General features: G+C 44.1%; 1 protein-coding gene across 2 annotated transcripts in view; it reads left to right on the top strand.

The window, feature by feature from the left end:
- Positions 1–8467: 8467 nt before the first annotated feature.
- Positions 8468–11963, top strand: part of LOC124622286 (serine/threonine-protein phosphatase 6 regulatory ankyrin repeat subunit A-like) — a 121749-nt gene continuing 118253 nt past the window's right edge. For both annotated transcript variants that reach the window (XM_047147954.1, XM_047147955.1), the window contains exon 1: positions 8468–8643. The gene's annotated coding sequence lies outside the window, so the exon portion shown is untranslated. The remainder of the gene's footprint in view (positions 8644–11963) is intronic.

Below are 11963 nucleotides of genomic sequence, written 5' to 3'. Positions count from 1 at the left end.
ATGCCATTTTTCAATCCAGAAACAAAGCGACAGTCAGCTCAATCGAAGCACACAGATTCACCGCCACCAAAAAAATTTCGGGTAACCGCCAGTGCTGAAAAAATTATGGTGTCCATGTTCTGGGACAGCGAGGGCGTAATCCTTACCCATTGCGTTCCAAAGGGCAGTACGGTAACAGGTGCATCCTACGAAAATGTTTTGAAGAACAAATTCCTTCCTGCACTGCAACAAAAACGTCCGGGAAGGGCTGCGCGTGTGCTGTTTCACCAAGACAACGCACCCGCACATCGAGCTAACGTTACGCAACAGTTTCTTCGTGACAACAACTTTGAAGTGATTCCTCATGCTCCCTACTCACCTGACCTGGCTCCTAGTGACTTTTGGCTTTTTCCAACAATGAAAGACACTCTCCGTGGCCGCACATTCACCAGCCGTGCTGCTATTGCCTCAGCGATTTTCCAGTGGTCAAAACAGACTCCTAAAGAAGCCTTCGCCGCTGCCATGGAATCATGGCGTCAGCGTTGTGAAAAATGTGTACGTCTGCAGGGCGATTACGTCGATTTCGGGTGAGTAGTTAATTAGAGAAAAAATCGGAGGCCTTAGAATTTGAATGCACCTCGTAACTCGTTGTGTCGCGTGTAGGTAAAATGCTTAGCAATATTTCTGAAAATCTCAGTGGACGCCAGCATCTGTATCTGTATCTGCTGAGCTCGGGAGGGACAGGCCGCTCAAGAGACAGTGGTCGCGACCAGAGTGCGGGCAAATATTGGCCTTAACGGCGTCCGTGTGACGTTCGCTGGATGTCAGCAGCACGTGAGCGCGTAGCCAGAGAGACGTAGGGGGAACCACTAGGTCCGAGAGCAACTTACAGTCAAAGAACAGCGTGCACGGGGTCGGAGAATGAGGCACAACAGTATTTACTTATTGACGTCCAGGATCTAGAGCAGCAGCCAGCGACCAGAAATAGCTGCGCCACAGTACAGATGTGACTAGTGTTTTTGTTGACGGCGGTTTTTGCTTATGAGTGAATCAAACTGTCACATCCTTGAAGCTGCCGGTTTGTAGCTCCAACTACATTCTGCTGCGCCCTTCTCCTTCTCTGTCTCTTCTTCCCGTTTGTCAGGATATGTCACAAATTAAGGGTTATCACTTTTGCGTAAACATCTGCACAAGGGTCGACAGTGGCCACATCTTCCGCTTAGGCAGACTAAAATGGCCACCTAGCTCAGCGAATTTTGGAGGACGAGCGCCAGACTCGCCCAACATCTTTTCCTAGATTAAAAGAACTAAATCGTGACCAAGAAGTAGACTCCATAAAACGTGACCCATTTTAACCACTTTTACTACTAATTAGTTGTTAATCTTTGTCGAGCAGCTTTGCCTAACATATTTGCTGTTTCACAAAGTTTTGACGACTTGAAAAGTTGAATAACGAGCGACAGTAGCGCCGTCTATTAGTAGTCCAGAATGTCGAGTTTCATCCCACACACAGGTATGTCGTACTAATCACAGCAACATCGTGCGTTCGCGTTGGTGTGCTATTCGCTTCGAGGAATCTTCTGTGCGCGTGCAACGTGCCTTTCGTAAGCATTTCGAGATTGAGCCGCGATATGCAATTCCTCCTTGTAGGACAATATTGAACTGGGTACGAAACTTCCGTGCAACTGCCAGTGCATCGAATCGAAATTCAACCGGCCCTCGGAAAGTCGTCTGAATTTCCGAGCAGGTCGAACGTATGCGTAGCAGCTTACAGGTGAGCCCTCGTCGTTCGTTACAAAAACGGCCGGGCGAGAAGCTTAAAACAGCTAAAAGATCAAACTTTCGATCAATTTTTCAGAATCTTTGTAGCAGTTACGAAAGACGTGTTCAGACAACTGGATGAAATGCCTCGACAATTGGTGTAGCCGCGAAGGGTCGTCATTTGTCCATTGCAGTATTTCTTAGGTAAATTTGAATAAATTTTGTACCTTGTGTAAAATTTTCAACTTTGTTTCGCCATTAGTTTGAAATCATCGAAACATTCTGAAACACCCTGTATTTTCTCTTGAGGGTCTACGTCGCTAAATTCCATGAGGCTTTTCACGGATAATGCTGTTGTAAGCAGAAAAGCCGCAACGCTAGAAAACTGTAACGAAAAGCAGGAACACATACAGACGATCGACACTTGGTTCGGGGTTTGGCACATAATTCCTAACATAAACAAATGTAACTAGGTAGAAAGACCCACTACTTTATGATTATACGACTACAAAACAATCACTGGGAGCAGCTACATGCGTAAAATACGCACGAGTGTGTCTGTAAGCAGTGACTTAAAGTGTAACGGTCACAAAAAACTAATCGCGGAAACGGCAGATGCCAGACTGATACTTACTGAAAGAGTCCTCAGGGATAGACTGGCCACAAAGGAGGTACCTTAAAAACACCCTAGCTAGACCAGTAAAGTAATGTTCCTTTTCAGTCTGAGATCCGTACCAGATAGGATCGATAGAGGAAACGGAGAAGAGGCAAGGTGCTAGCGGAGGTGGTTTGCCACTGCCTTCCCCCACAGATTCGCTTACTAAGCACGAAGGCTCGCAAGGCGCTCTGCCTTCTCCAGTAGCACACGCTGCCAAGACGTGCGTTTTGCATCACGATGCGGTTTATTGTTAAAAGTTCCGAGTGCGTACGTCCCTAGAAGAGTCAACCAATATATTACTCTCTACTGCGTATATTTAGCGGAAAGAACGCGAAGACAGAATTAGAGAGATCCAATCGCTCTTCCAGGTCGCCGTTCGCGACTGGAACAGGAAAACGGGCAATGTACCCTACGCCAGACACCAAATGGGGCTCACAGTGGCAGTCGACACGAGCGGCTTCTTGGGGCACCAAACTGAGGGGCGGGGAGGGGGGGGGTGGAGGGGGGAAGGAGGAGGGAGGGTAGCGGTTTCGGGTGAGATGACGCCAGACAGTATACGATAGAAGAAGAAAATACGCTCCTGGAAACGTGGAGCTAAACGTCTTGCGAGACAAGTGTGTATATGTGGTTAAAAGCTACATCTACATCTACATTTAGACTCCGCAAGCCACCCAACGGTGTGTGGCGGAGGGCACTTAACGTGCCACTGTCATTACCTCCCTTTCCTGTTCCAGTCGCGTCTGGTTCGCGGGAAGAACGACTGCCGGAAAGCCTCCGTGCGCGCTCGAATCTTTCTAATTTTACATTCGTCATCTCCTCCGGAGGTATAAGTAGGGGGAACCAATATATTCGATACCTCATCCAGAAACGCACCCTCTCGAAACCTGGACAGCAAGCTACACCGCGATGCAGAGCCCCTCTCTTGCAGAGTCTGCCACTTGAGTTTGCTAAACGTCTCCGTATCGCTATCACGCTTACCAAATAACCCTGTGACGAAACGCGCCGCTCTTCTTTGGATCTTCTCTATCTCCTCCGTCAACCCCATCTGGTACAGATCCCACACTGATGAGCAATACTCAAGTATAGGTCGAACGAGTGTTTTGTAAGCCACCTCCTTTGTTGATGGACTACATTTTCTAAGGACTCTCCCAATGAATCTCAACCTGGTACCCGCCTTACCAACACTTAATTTTATGTGATCATTCCACTTCAAATCGTTCCGCACGCATACTCCCAGATATTTTACAGAAGTAACTGCTACCAGTGTTTGTTCCGCTATCATACAATCATACAATAAAGGATCCTTCTTTCATGTATTCGCAATACATTAAATTTGTCTATGTTAAGTGTCAGTTGCCACTCCCTGCACCAAGTGCCTATCCGCTGAAGATCTTCCTGCATTTCGCTACAATTTTCTAATGCTGCAACTTCTCTGTATACTACTGTATGTTACATCAGTAGCAAACGTTGTCCCAATTAAAGGTCCCTGCACACGCATGTTTTTATCGGTCGCCCCACCAATTCCGTGTCACCCTACACACGACCCGCCCTGTTGCTGTGATTTACTTAGTTCGTTGAGTTTATGTCCGCCCCCGGTAGCTGAGTGATTAGTGCTACAGAATGTCAATCCTAAGGCCCCAGATTCGATTCCCGGGTGGGTCGGAGACTTTCTCCGCTCAGGGACTGATTGTTGTGCTGTCGTAATCATCATCATTTCATCCCCATCGACGCGCAAGTCGCCGAAGTGGCATCAAATCGAAAGACTTGCACCTGGCGAACGGTCTACCCGACGGGAGACCCTAATCACAAGACATTTATTTTTTATTGCGTTTATGTTCTGCGAAATCCCGCTTGCTTTTACACTGAAACAAAAACTGAGGTTTGCGTTGGCTGTTTCACATGTAATAAGGCAAAAAATGCCGAGAGAAAGCTGTCGGCAAGGAAGTGAATATCGATTAATCCTTTCGGTCATGGAGTCCTCATATGAGGACATACTAAATAAATGCTTAGTATATTAAAATTCGTTAAATTTTACCATTTGTGATTGGTTTCCTCAGACTGTCACAAGCAGAGAGTAATTGAGAACAGCGTCGACATCTCCTGTCAATCTATGGTATCACAAAACAAAACTGAATGTGTACAGTCACATGGTCGCTTGCCAGTAATCTTTGTAGCTCCCATCAGCCGGTTAGTATCTTCTGAGTCTAAGTAAAAAAACAAATATTTGTGCGTAGAAAGGTGCATTCTTGAAGGTGAAAACTAAAGATGTCTTTCAGAACGAAAGGTAAGTGACAAATTTATAACTTTATACATATCTCTAAATGAGGACATTGTGATTGAAAGGTTGTAATAGAAAAGAAATTTAGGACATTATTTCGCTGTCTTTTTAGTCATCTTATGGTGATTTCACAATGCCCCGTGTCAAAGATAGACGAAAGCCACTTACAGAAGAAGTTATATAACTCCTTAATTCATCTGAAATTGACAATCTATCCGATGATCCTGGCGATAATTTTGAACAAGAGAACAATGATGAAGGTAATGTTAACGTTTTATATCATACGGTACATTGAAAGCTGAGTAGCCCTGACGCAAAGCCCGCTAACTGCATGATAAGTGACGCTGAGATAATCACGAAACACTCGTCCCATCCAAACGACAATGCATTGCCAGCAAGAATGCTATGTTTGTGTAAGAATTTGTTACAGCGCAGCCAACCTAAAATTGATATTTCATTCGTAAATACATGAACTGAGTACAAGATAAACGCATCAGAATTAGGTGCTCCTAAAAGTAAGACCTTTGATTTGCTTCACTATAGGGCAAGTGTGGTCAAAGTACTGACAAAATAGATAATCCAGCTGCCAGGAAAAGGTGAGAGTCCAAGTAGTTCAAAATGAGCCAATACGGAAGGTCGCCAGAAGCTGAAGTTCGTTTGGACGACGTTAGGCATCTTCCAGTGGTCAGTGACATCGGGCTGCAAAGGCAAAACCAAATTTTACTATGTAAAATGTAACATTCACTTGTGTCTGTAGAGAAAAAAAATTGTTTCTTTGATTATCATTCTTCATTACGTAAGCTTTGTGTAATGTATGGTATATTGGTGAAATAAAATCAAATAAAACACTTTGGCTTTTCGACTTATACTGCACCCACTTGAACAGAATGTCCCCCCACCCCTTCCGGAGGCACCTCGGAATATTTTATACCTCTGAAAAATCATAATTTAATTCGAAGAACGGGATAGAAAAGCCATGATTTTTTTCAGGAAAAAAATAATTCGTGACCGAAAGCGTTAATGTAAAGAAAGAAATTAATCCACCCTCTGCTACTTAAGGAGATGCAAGTCTATGATTTCTTAATTACCTAAAAATGGATGAAACATGCATTTTCAAGCCACTGAATATCATCAAACCATTTTTAGCGGAAAGAAATACAGTCATGAGAGCTTACAGCCGTAAGCTGCGAGGAGAGACAGCTACACTACGTTTTCTGGTCATTGGTTGAAGTTAAGAAGACCTCATATTCAGTGCTGTTGTATCCTCTCAATTATTACCTAAAATGGTTCCTCAAACTTGCAGCGTGGTTTATAGTTGGTTGAGGAAATACATCATCGTAAAGCAAAATAAATAAAACGAAATAGGTTGTGCCTATTTTATTAATTTATTTATGTATGTAGCATAAAAGATGCCCTGTATGTTTAAGAACTCATTTCAGGCTGGATGAAGAAAAACTAAAACTTGTTGTGGCTCACACCATCTAATAAATCCAACAACAGATACATAAGAAATGAACCATTTAGCAGCTGTCAGAACTGTGAAAAATTCCAGAGGTTGCTCATAAGAGCAGAAGGCTTGGATATAGGCTTGGCTTTTTTAATACTTACAGGAAAGCAGCAAGCATATTTTATGAATAGATGTCCATGGCTGCTTATATTTTAGCTTTTGGGTTTTACTTCGTGTTGGATCTTCCACCACCCGTCGCTAATAGGATGCCTAAGGTTCAAAATGGCTCTAAGCACTATAGGACTTAACATCCGAGGTCATCAGAACTACTTAAACCTAACTAACCTAAGGACAGCACACACATCCATGCCCGAGGCAGGATTCGAACCTGCGACCGTAGCAGCAGCGCGGTTCCGAACTGAAGCGTCTAGAACCGCTCAGCCACAACGGCTGGCCTGGGTGCCTAAGAGATGCATCATTCTCTGAATGCTATACAACTATTCACACAAATAAGATTAGTAGTTTTATTTCTCTAAAGCAGTTGACAATACTTAACTTTGAGATTTACAAGTTATTTATTGTGGTCTTCAGTCCAGAGACTGGTTTGATGCAGCTCTCCATGCTACTCTATCTTGTGCAACTTCTTCATCTCCCAGTACCTACTGTAGCCTACATCTTTCTGAATTTGTTTAGTGTATTCATCTCTTGGTCTCCCTCTACGATTTTTACTCTCCGCACTGCCCTCCAATACTAAATTGGTGATCCCTTGATGCCTCAGAATATGTCCTACCAACCGATCCCTTCTTCTAGTCAAGTTGTGCCACAAATTTCTCTTCTCTTCAATTCTGTTCCATACCTCCTCATTAGTTATGTGCTCTACCCATCTAATCTCCAGCATTCTTCTGTAGCACCACATTTCGAAAGCTTCTATTCTCTTCTTGTCCAAAATATTTATCGTCCACGTTTCACTTCCATACATGGGTACACTCCATACAAATGCTTTCAGAAACGACTTCCTGACTCTTAAATCTATCCTCGATGTTAACAAATTTTTCTTCTTCAGAAACGCTTTCGTTGCCATTGCCAGTCTACGTTTTATATCCTCTCTACTTCGACCATCATCAGTTATTTTGTTCCCCAAATAGCAAAACTCATATACTACTTTAAGTGTCTCATTTCCTAATCTAATTCCCTCAGCATCATATAATTAGCCTACATTCCATTATCCTCGTTTTGCTTTTGTTGATGTTCATCTTATATCCTCCTTTCAAGACACTGTCCATTCCGTTCAACTGGTCTTCCAAGTCGATTGCTGTCTCTAACAGAATTACAGTGTCATCAGCGAACCTCAAAGTTTTTATTTCTTCTCCATGGATTTTAATACCTACTCCGAATTTTTCTTTTGTTTCCTTTACTGGTTGCTCAATATACAGCTTGAATAACATCGGGGAGAGGCTACAACCCTGCCTCACTCCCTTCCCAATTAGTGCTTCCCTTTCATGCCCCTCGACTCTTATAACTGCCATCTGGTTTCTGTACAAATTGTAAATAGCCTTTCGCTCCCTGTATTTTAGCCCTGCCACCTTCAGAATTTGAAAGAGGGTATTCCAGTCAACATTGTCAAAAGCGTTCTCTAAGTCTACAAATGCTAGAAACGTAGGTTTGCCTTTTCTTAATCTAGCTTCTAAGATAAGTCGTAGGGTCAGTATTGCCTCACGTGTTCCAACATTTCTGCGGAATCCAAACTGATCTTCGCTGAGGTCGGCTTCTACCAGTTTTTCCATTCGTCTGTAAAGAATTCGCGTTAGTATTTTGCAGCGGTGACTTATTAAACTGATAGTTCGGTATTTTTCACATCTGTCAACGCCTGCTTTCTTTGGGATTGGAATTATTATATTCTTCTTGAAGTCTGAGGGTATTTCGCCTGTCTCATACATCTTGCTCACCAGATGGTAGAGTTTTGTCAGGACTGGCTCTCCCAAGGCCGTCAGTAGTTGCAATGGAATGTTGTCTACTCCCGGGGCCTTGTTTCGACTCACGTCACACCGCCGTAAATAGAGGGCTACTATCATACTTCACACGAGAGATCGCTACTGCAGATTTCACCTGAGACGTCAGAGGCAACTGGGCGTCACGGGGAATATCTGGAGGTAACGGTACGAGGCCTGCCAGAAGAAGCGACCCACTGGCCGCGTGACGTCACAGCGCTTCCCCAGTGGCGGGGCGGAGCTGAGCGGATGACCAGCGCGTCCCGCCGGCGACCTTGCTCGCGCAGTGGCTGACGCGCGGCCTGCAGGCTTTTCCCGGTTCACGGTCGGCGTTGAGAGCTGCGCGCGCAGGCGCCGTGCAGCGTCGCAGGCGGGCGCAGCTTCGCTCGCAAACATCCGCGCCAGTGTTGTTCGGCGAGCGGCCGTGTGTGTTTGATCCTATCACCGGCGTGCACGATGTTCCTCTGACGTGTGGCCAAAGCCGGCCAGTGTGACCTCCCAACGCCCTGGGAACTGACTCTGCGCAGAACACGTGAGTACTGCTGTATCTACTCTTACACTCTGCAAACCAGTGCGAAGTGCGTAGCAGAGGGTACTTAGCCTGGGACAGTGTTCGATTTGTGCTTTTACCAGTGTGGAGGGGGGGTTTAGTATAATTATATATGTTACTAGCTTGGACCGTGGCGTTACCCATGGTTAAACAGTTATTTATAAATAGATGTTAATGCCGAAACTCACTATTCGCGCGTAAGCACGATCAGAAAAGCCATCCCTTGTTATATCTTTAAAAGCACTTATATAGATAAAGCTTATTTACAAAATCATCTACATACAGGTATTCGAGGGGAATTCAAAAAGTAAAGGCACATTTGTGAAAAGCGGTACTTTTTCTGATGATAGAAAACTGAAACGTGCGTTATTTTTCTACGTAACCTCCCTGGACTTCAATGCAGTCTTCCCGACGTTTTACGAGTTTTTTTTTTATTTCATCAGAAAATACGTTTATCGGTTGCATCTGTAACCAATTTTGCACCGCAGCAATGACGTCTTCATCACTTTCAAACCTTCTCCCCTGTAGTGCTTCCGTTAAGGGTCCAAACATGTGAAAACCGCTTGGAGCCAGGTCTGGACTGTATGGTGGATGTTCCAGCACCTCGAATCTCAACTCCTTTATTGCGTCTGCTGTCCGTTTGGCAGAATGTGGGCGAGCGTTATCTTTCTGCAGGATGACACCTCTTCAGTTTTCCACGACGTTTGGATCTGATTGCAGGTTTTAGTTTCGTACACAACACATCACATCCACCATACAATACAGACCTGGCTCTAAAGCCTCGTTTACGCTGGGGCGACGTCTTGCAACATGGTGGCATGCTACGGAAATGTTGCGTGCGTCGGCTTGTCGTTTAGTTCTAAATGTTTTGAAATGCTTACCTACTACATAACACTTTTTCAAAATTAATAAGTAAACATATTAATAGTAAGACTGTATTAAAAACTTCCAGTGTTCGGCTCCACAAATTTAAATTATATGTAAAGTTTTACTCCAGTGCGTGGGAAATAAACATCCCATGTTGGGATGCGTAAACTAAAACCAGAGGAGGGGATGGTCTGATGCAGAGGGCGGGAAATCCCCCCCTGCAAATCGCACACTGCCCTCGGGACGTTAACTGAGGCTTCTGACTGTTCCATTCGCGTACGCAGCGCAGCGCGAGAAGAATGATTGCTTGAACGACTCTGTACGCGTTTTAGGCCAATCTTGCCTTCACGGTCGCTGCGGAAGTGATGCGTAGGGGACTGTAACATTCCTCAGTTAATGCTCGGTCTCGTAACTCTGAGTACGACTTCGCGTGACGGTTGGCTTCTACGTTCAGATATCTGCAAATTCAGTTTCTTCAGCATCTCCGTGACATTTTCCCAGCAGGCAAACCTGTGTGCTGCCTTTCTTGCTGTACGTTCAATATCCTTTTTGGTATAGGTCCCAAAACATTTGAGCAACATTAGAAAAAGTAGGATAGGTCGCACGAGTGTCTTTTAGGCAATCTCCCTTGTAGGCTGGTTGCGTTTTCCAAACACCATATCACTAAATCCAAGTTTGACACATGCTCTACCCAGGACTGAGCCAATGTTATTGTTCCAATTCATATACTTACGAATTGTTACACCTAGGAATTTGAAAGACACGACTGAATCCAAGTATCATTCATTGGTGATGTAGTCGTAAGATATAAAGTTTTTTTCGCATTTTGTGAAGTGCGCAATTTTAAATTTCCGAACGTAGAAAATGAATTGCCAATCTTCGCGCCAGTTTCAGATCGTATCGAGATCTGACTGAATGTTTGTACACGTATTTTCAGAGCGAGCTCGATCACAGATAACTGCATCATCCGCGAAAAGTGTGAGAGTAATATTAATGTTGTATTCCAGCTCATTAATATAAAAGACGCACAGCAACGACCCCAACGCTCCTTACAAGATAACACAATGCGTCGTTCTTTAGATCATTTTAAGTTGTGTAGTATGAGACAGTAAATTCTGATTACCAAGAAGCCGCCAATCCAGTAACAAAAAAGTATCATTTTTCGTACGATCGTATTTTCATTAATAAGAGTGGGTACGCTACTGAGTCAAATGCTTTCCAAAGTAAAGAAACTACATGCTCTTCACTGCTTTGATCTATGGCCTTCAGGATGTTCTGTGAGAAATGCGCGAATTGGCCTTCGTATGACTGATGTATCTGGCAAAGACACTGTTGGGAATGTGTCATTCTGTTTGCGACATCTGCTGATATTTTGCTCCCACACGTTGAAGAGCTATTCTCCCGGCTTTGCTTGACGATTTTACTCATAATGCAGCATGTTCCAGCAGTGGTGGAAGTACAGGATCGTGTTTGGTTCAAATGGTTCAAATGGCTCTGAGCACTATGGGACTTAACATCTATGGTCATCAGTCCCCTAGAACTTAGAACTACTTAAACCTAACTAACCTAAGGACATCACACAACACCCAGCCATCACGAGGCAGAGAAAATCCCTGACCCCGCCGGGAATCGAACCCGGGAACCCGGATCGTGTTTGTTTTGCGAATCACTGTAAAGCGCGCTGCAAACGGTATTTACTATTGTACAAAATGTTTTGTAGTGATGACATTCGTGGAAGGAGCGCGGGGAAGTACTGTTGCTTAATGACCTCGGTGCCTGCCGTAATTAATTTTCTTGAAAGCGATACACGGGAGACTGACGATTATACGCAATTTCCTCCCGGAAAACCAGTTCTCGGAGCTTTCTAAACAAGTTTTTACAAGATGGCCATCTTTCTTAGTGTCTGTTTGAGTGTTTACAGCGTTCTCTTTCGAGGGAAATAACCCTGCTAGCTTTCGCATCGCTCCTCTGCGCACAAGATCTTTGCAGCCTACACACTTTGGTGGTGTTTCTCTGCGGGACGCAGACGTGTTCTGTAAGAATGCCCTTTCCTAGTCTAATGAATACGAGCTATTGGTATATTTTCTGAAGTATGACGTTATATGTGACATAGATGGTGAGTGGGATGTTTTCTTTTGTATGTTTGTCGTCGGTCGTGTGTTTTGTTTATTGTTTATAATGTGTCGTGTATTCCGTGGTTTATGTTAGGTTGGAAAGGCAATGTATCACATCTTATTGTTATTTTTTTAATATACGGTGTACACTTGAAAGTTATGTGGCCCTGTATTTTGAAGTATTTAAAAGGGTTTGCAGGGGTTTATAGGAATACTAGTCTCGTCCAAACCCATCTACTCTCGTGTAGGCTCGACTTATCGGTTTTTAATTTGGTAATGTTATCAGCGCGGTACCGAGTTCTTAACGTACCCGGCTTTTGA

This window comes from Schistocerca americana, chromosome 7 (assembly GCF_021461395.2).
Source record: "Schistocerca americana isolate TAMUIC-IGC-003095 chromosome 7, iqSchAmer2.1, whole genome shotgun sequence".
Taxonomy (NCBI): domain Eukaryota; kingdom Metazoa; phylum Arthropoda; class Insecta; order Orthoptera; family Acrididae; genus Schistocerca; species Schistocerca americana.
The sequence above is the reverse complement of the archived record's forward strand: the minus strand, read 5'-3'. Positions and strand labels throughout refer to the sequence as shown.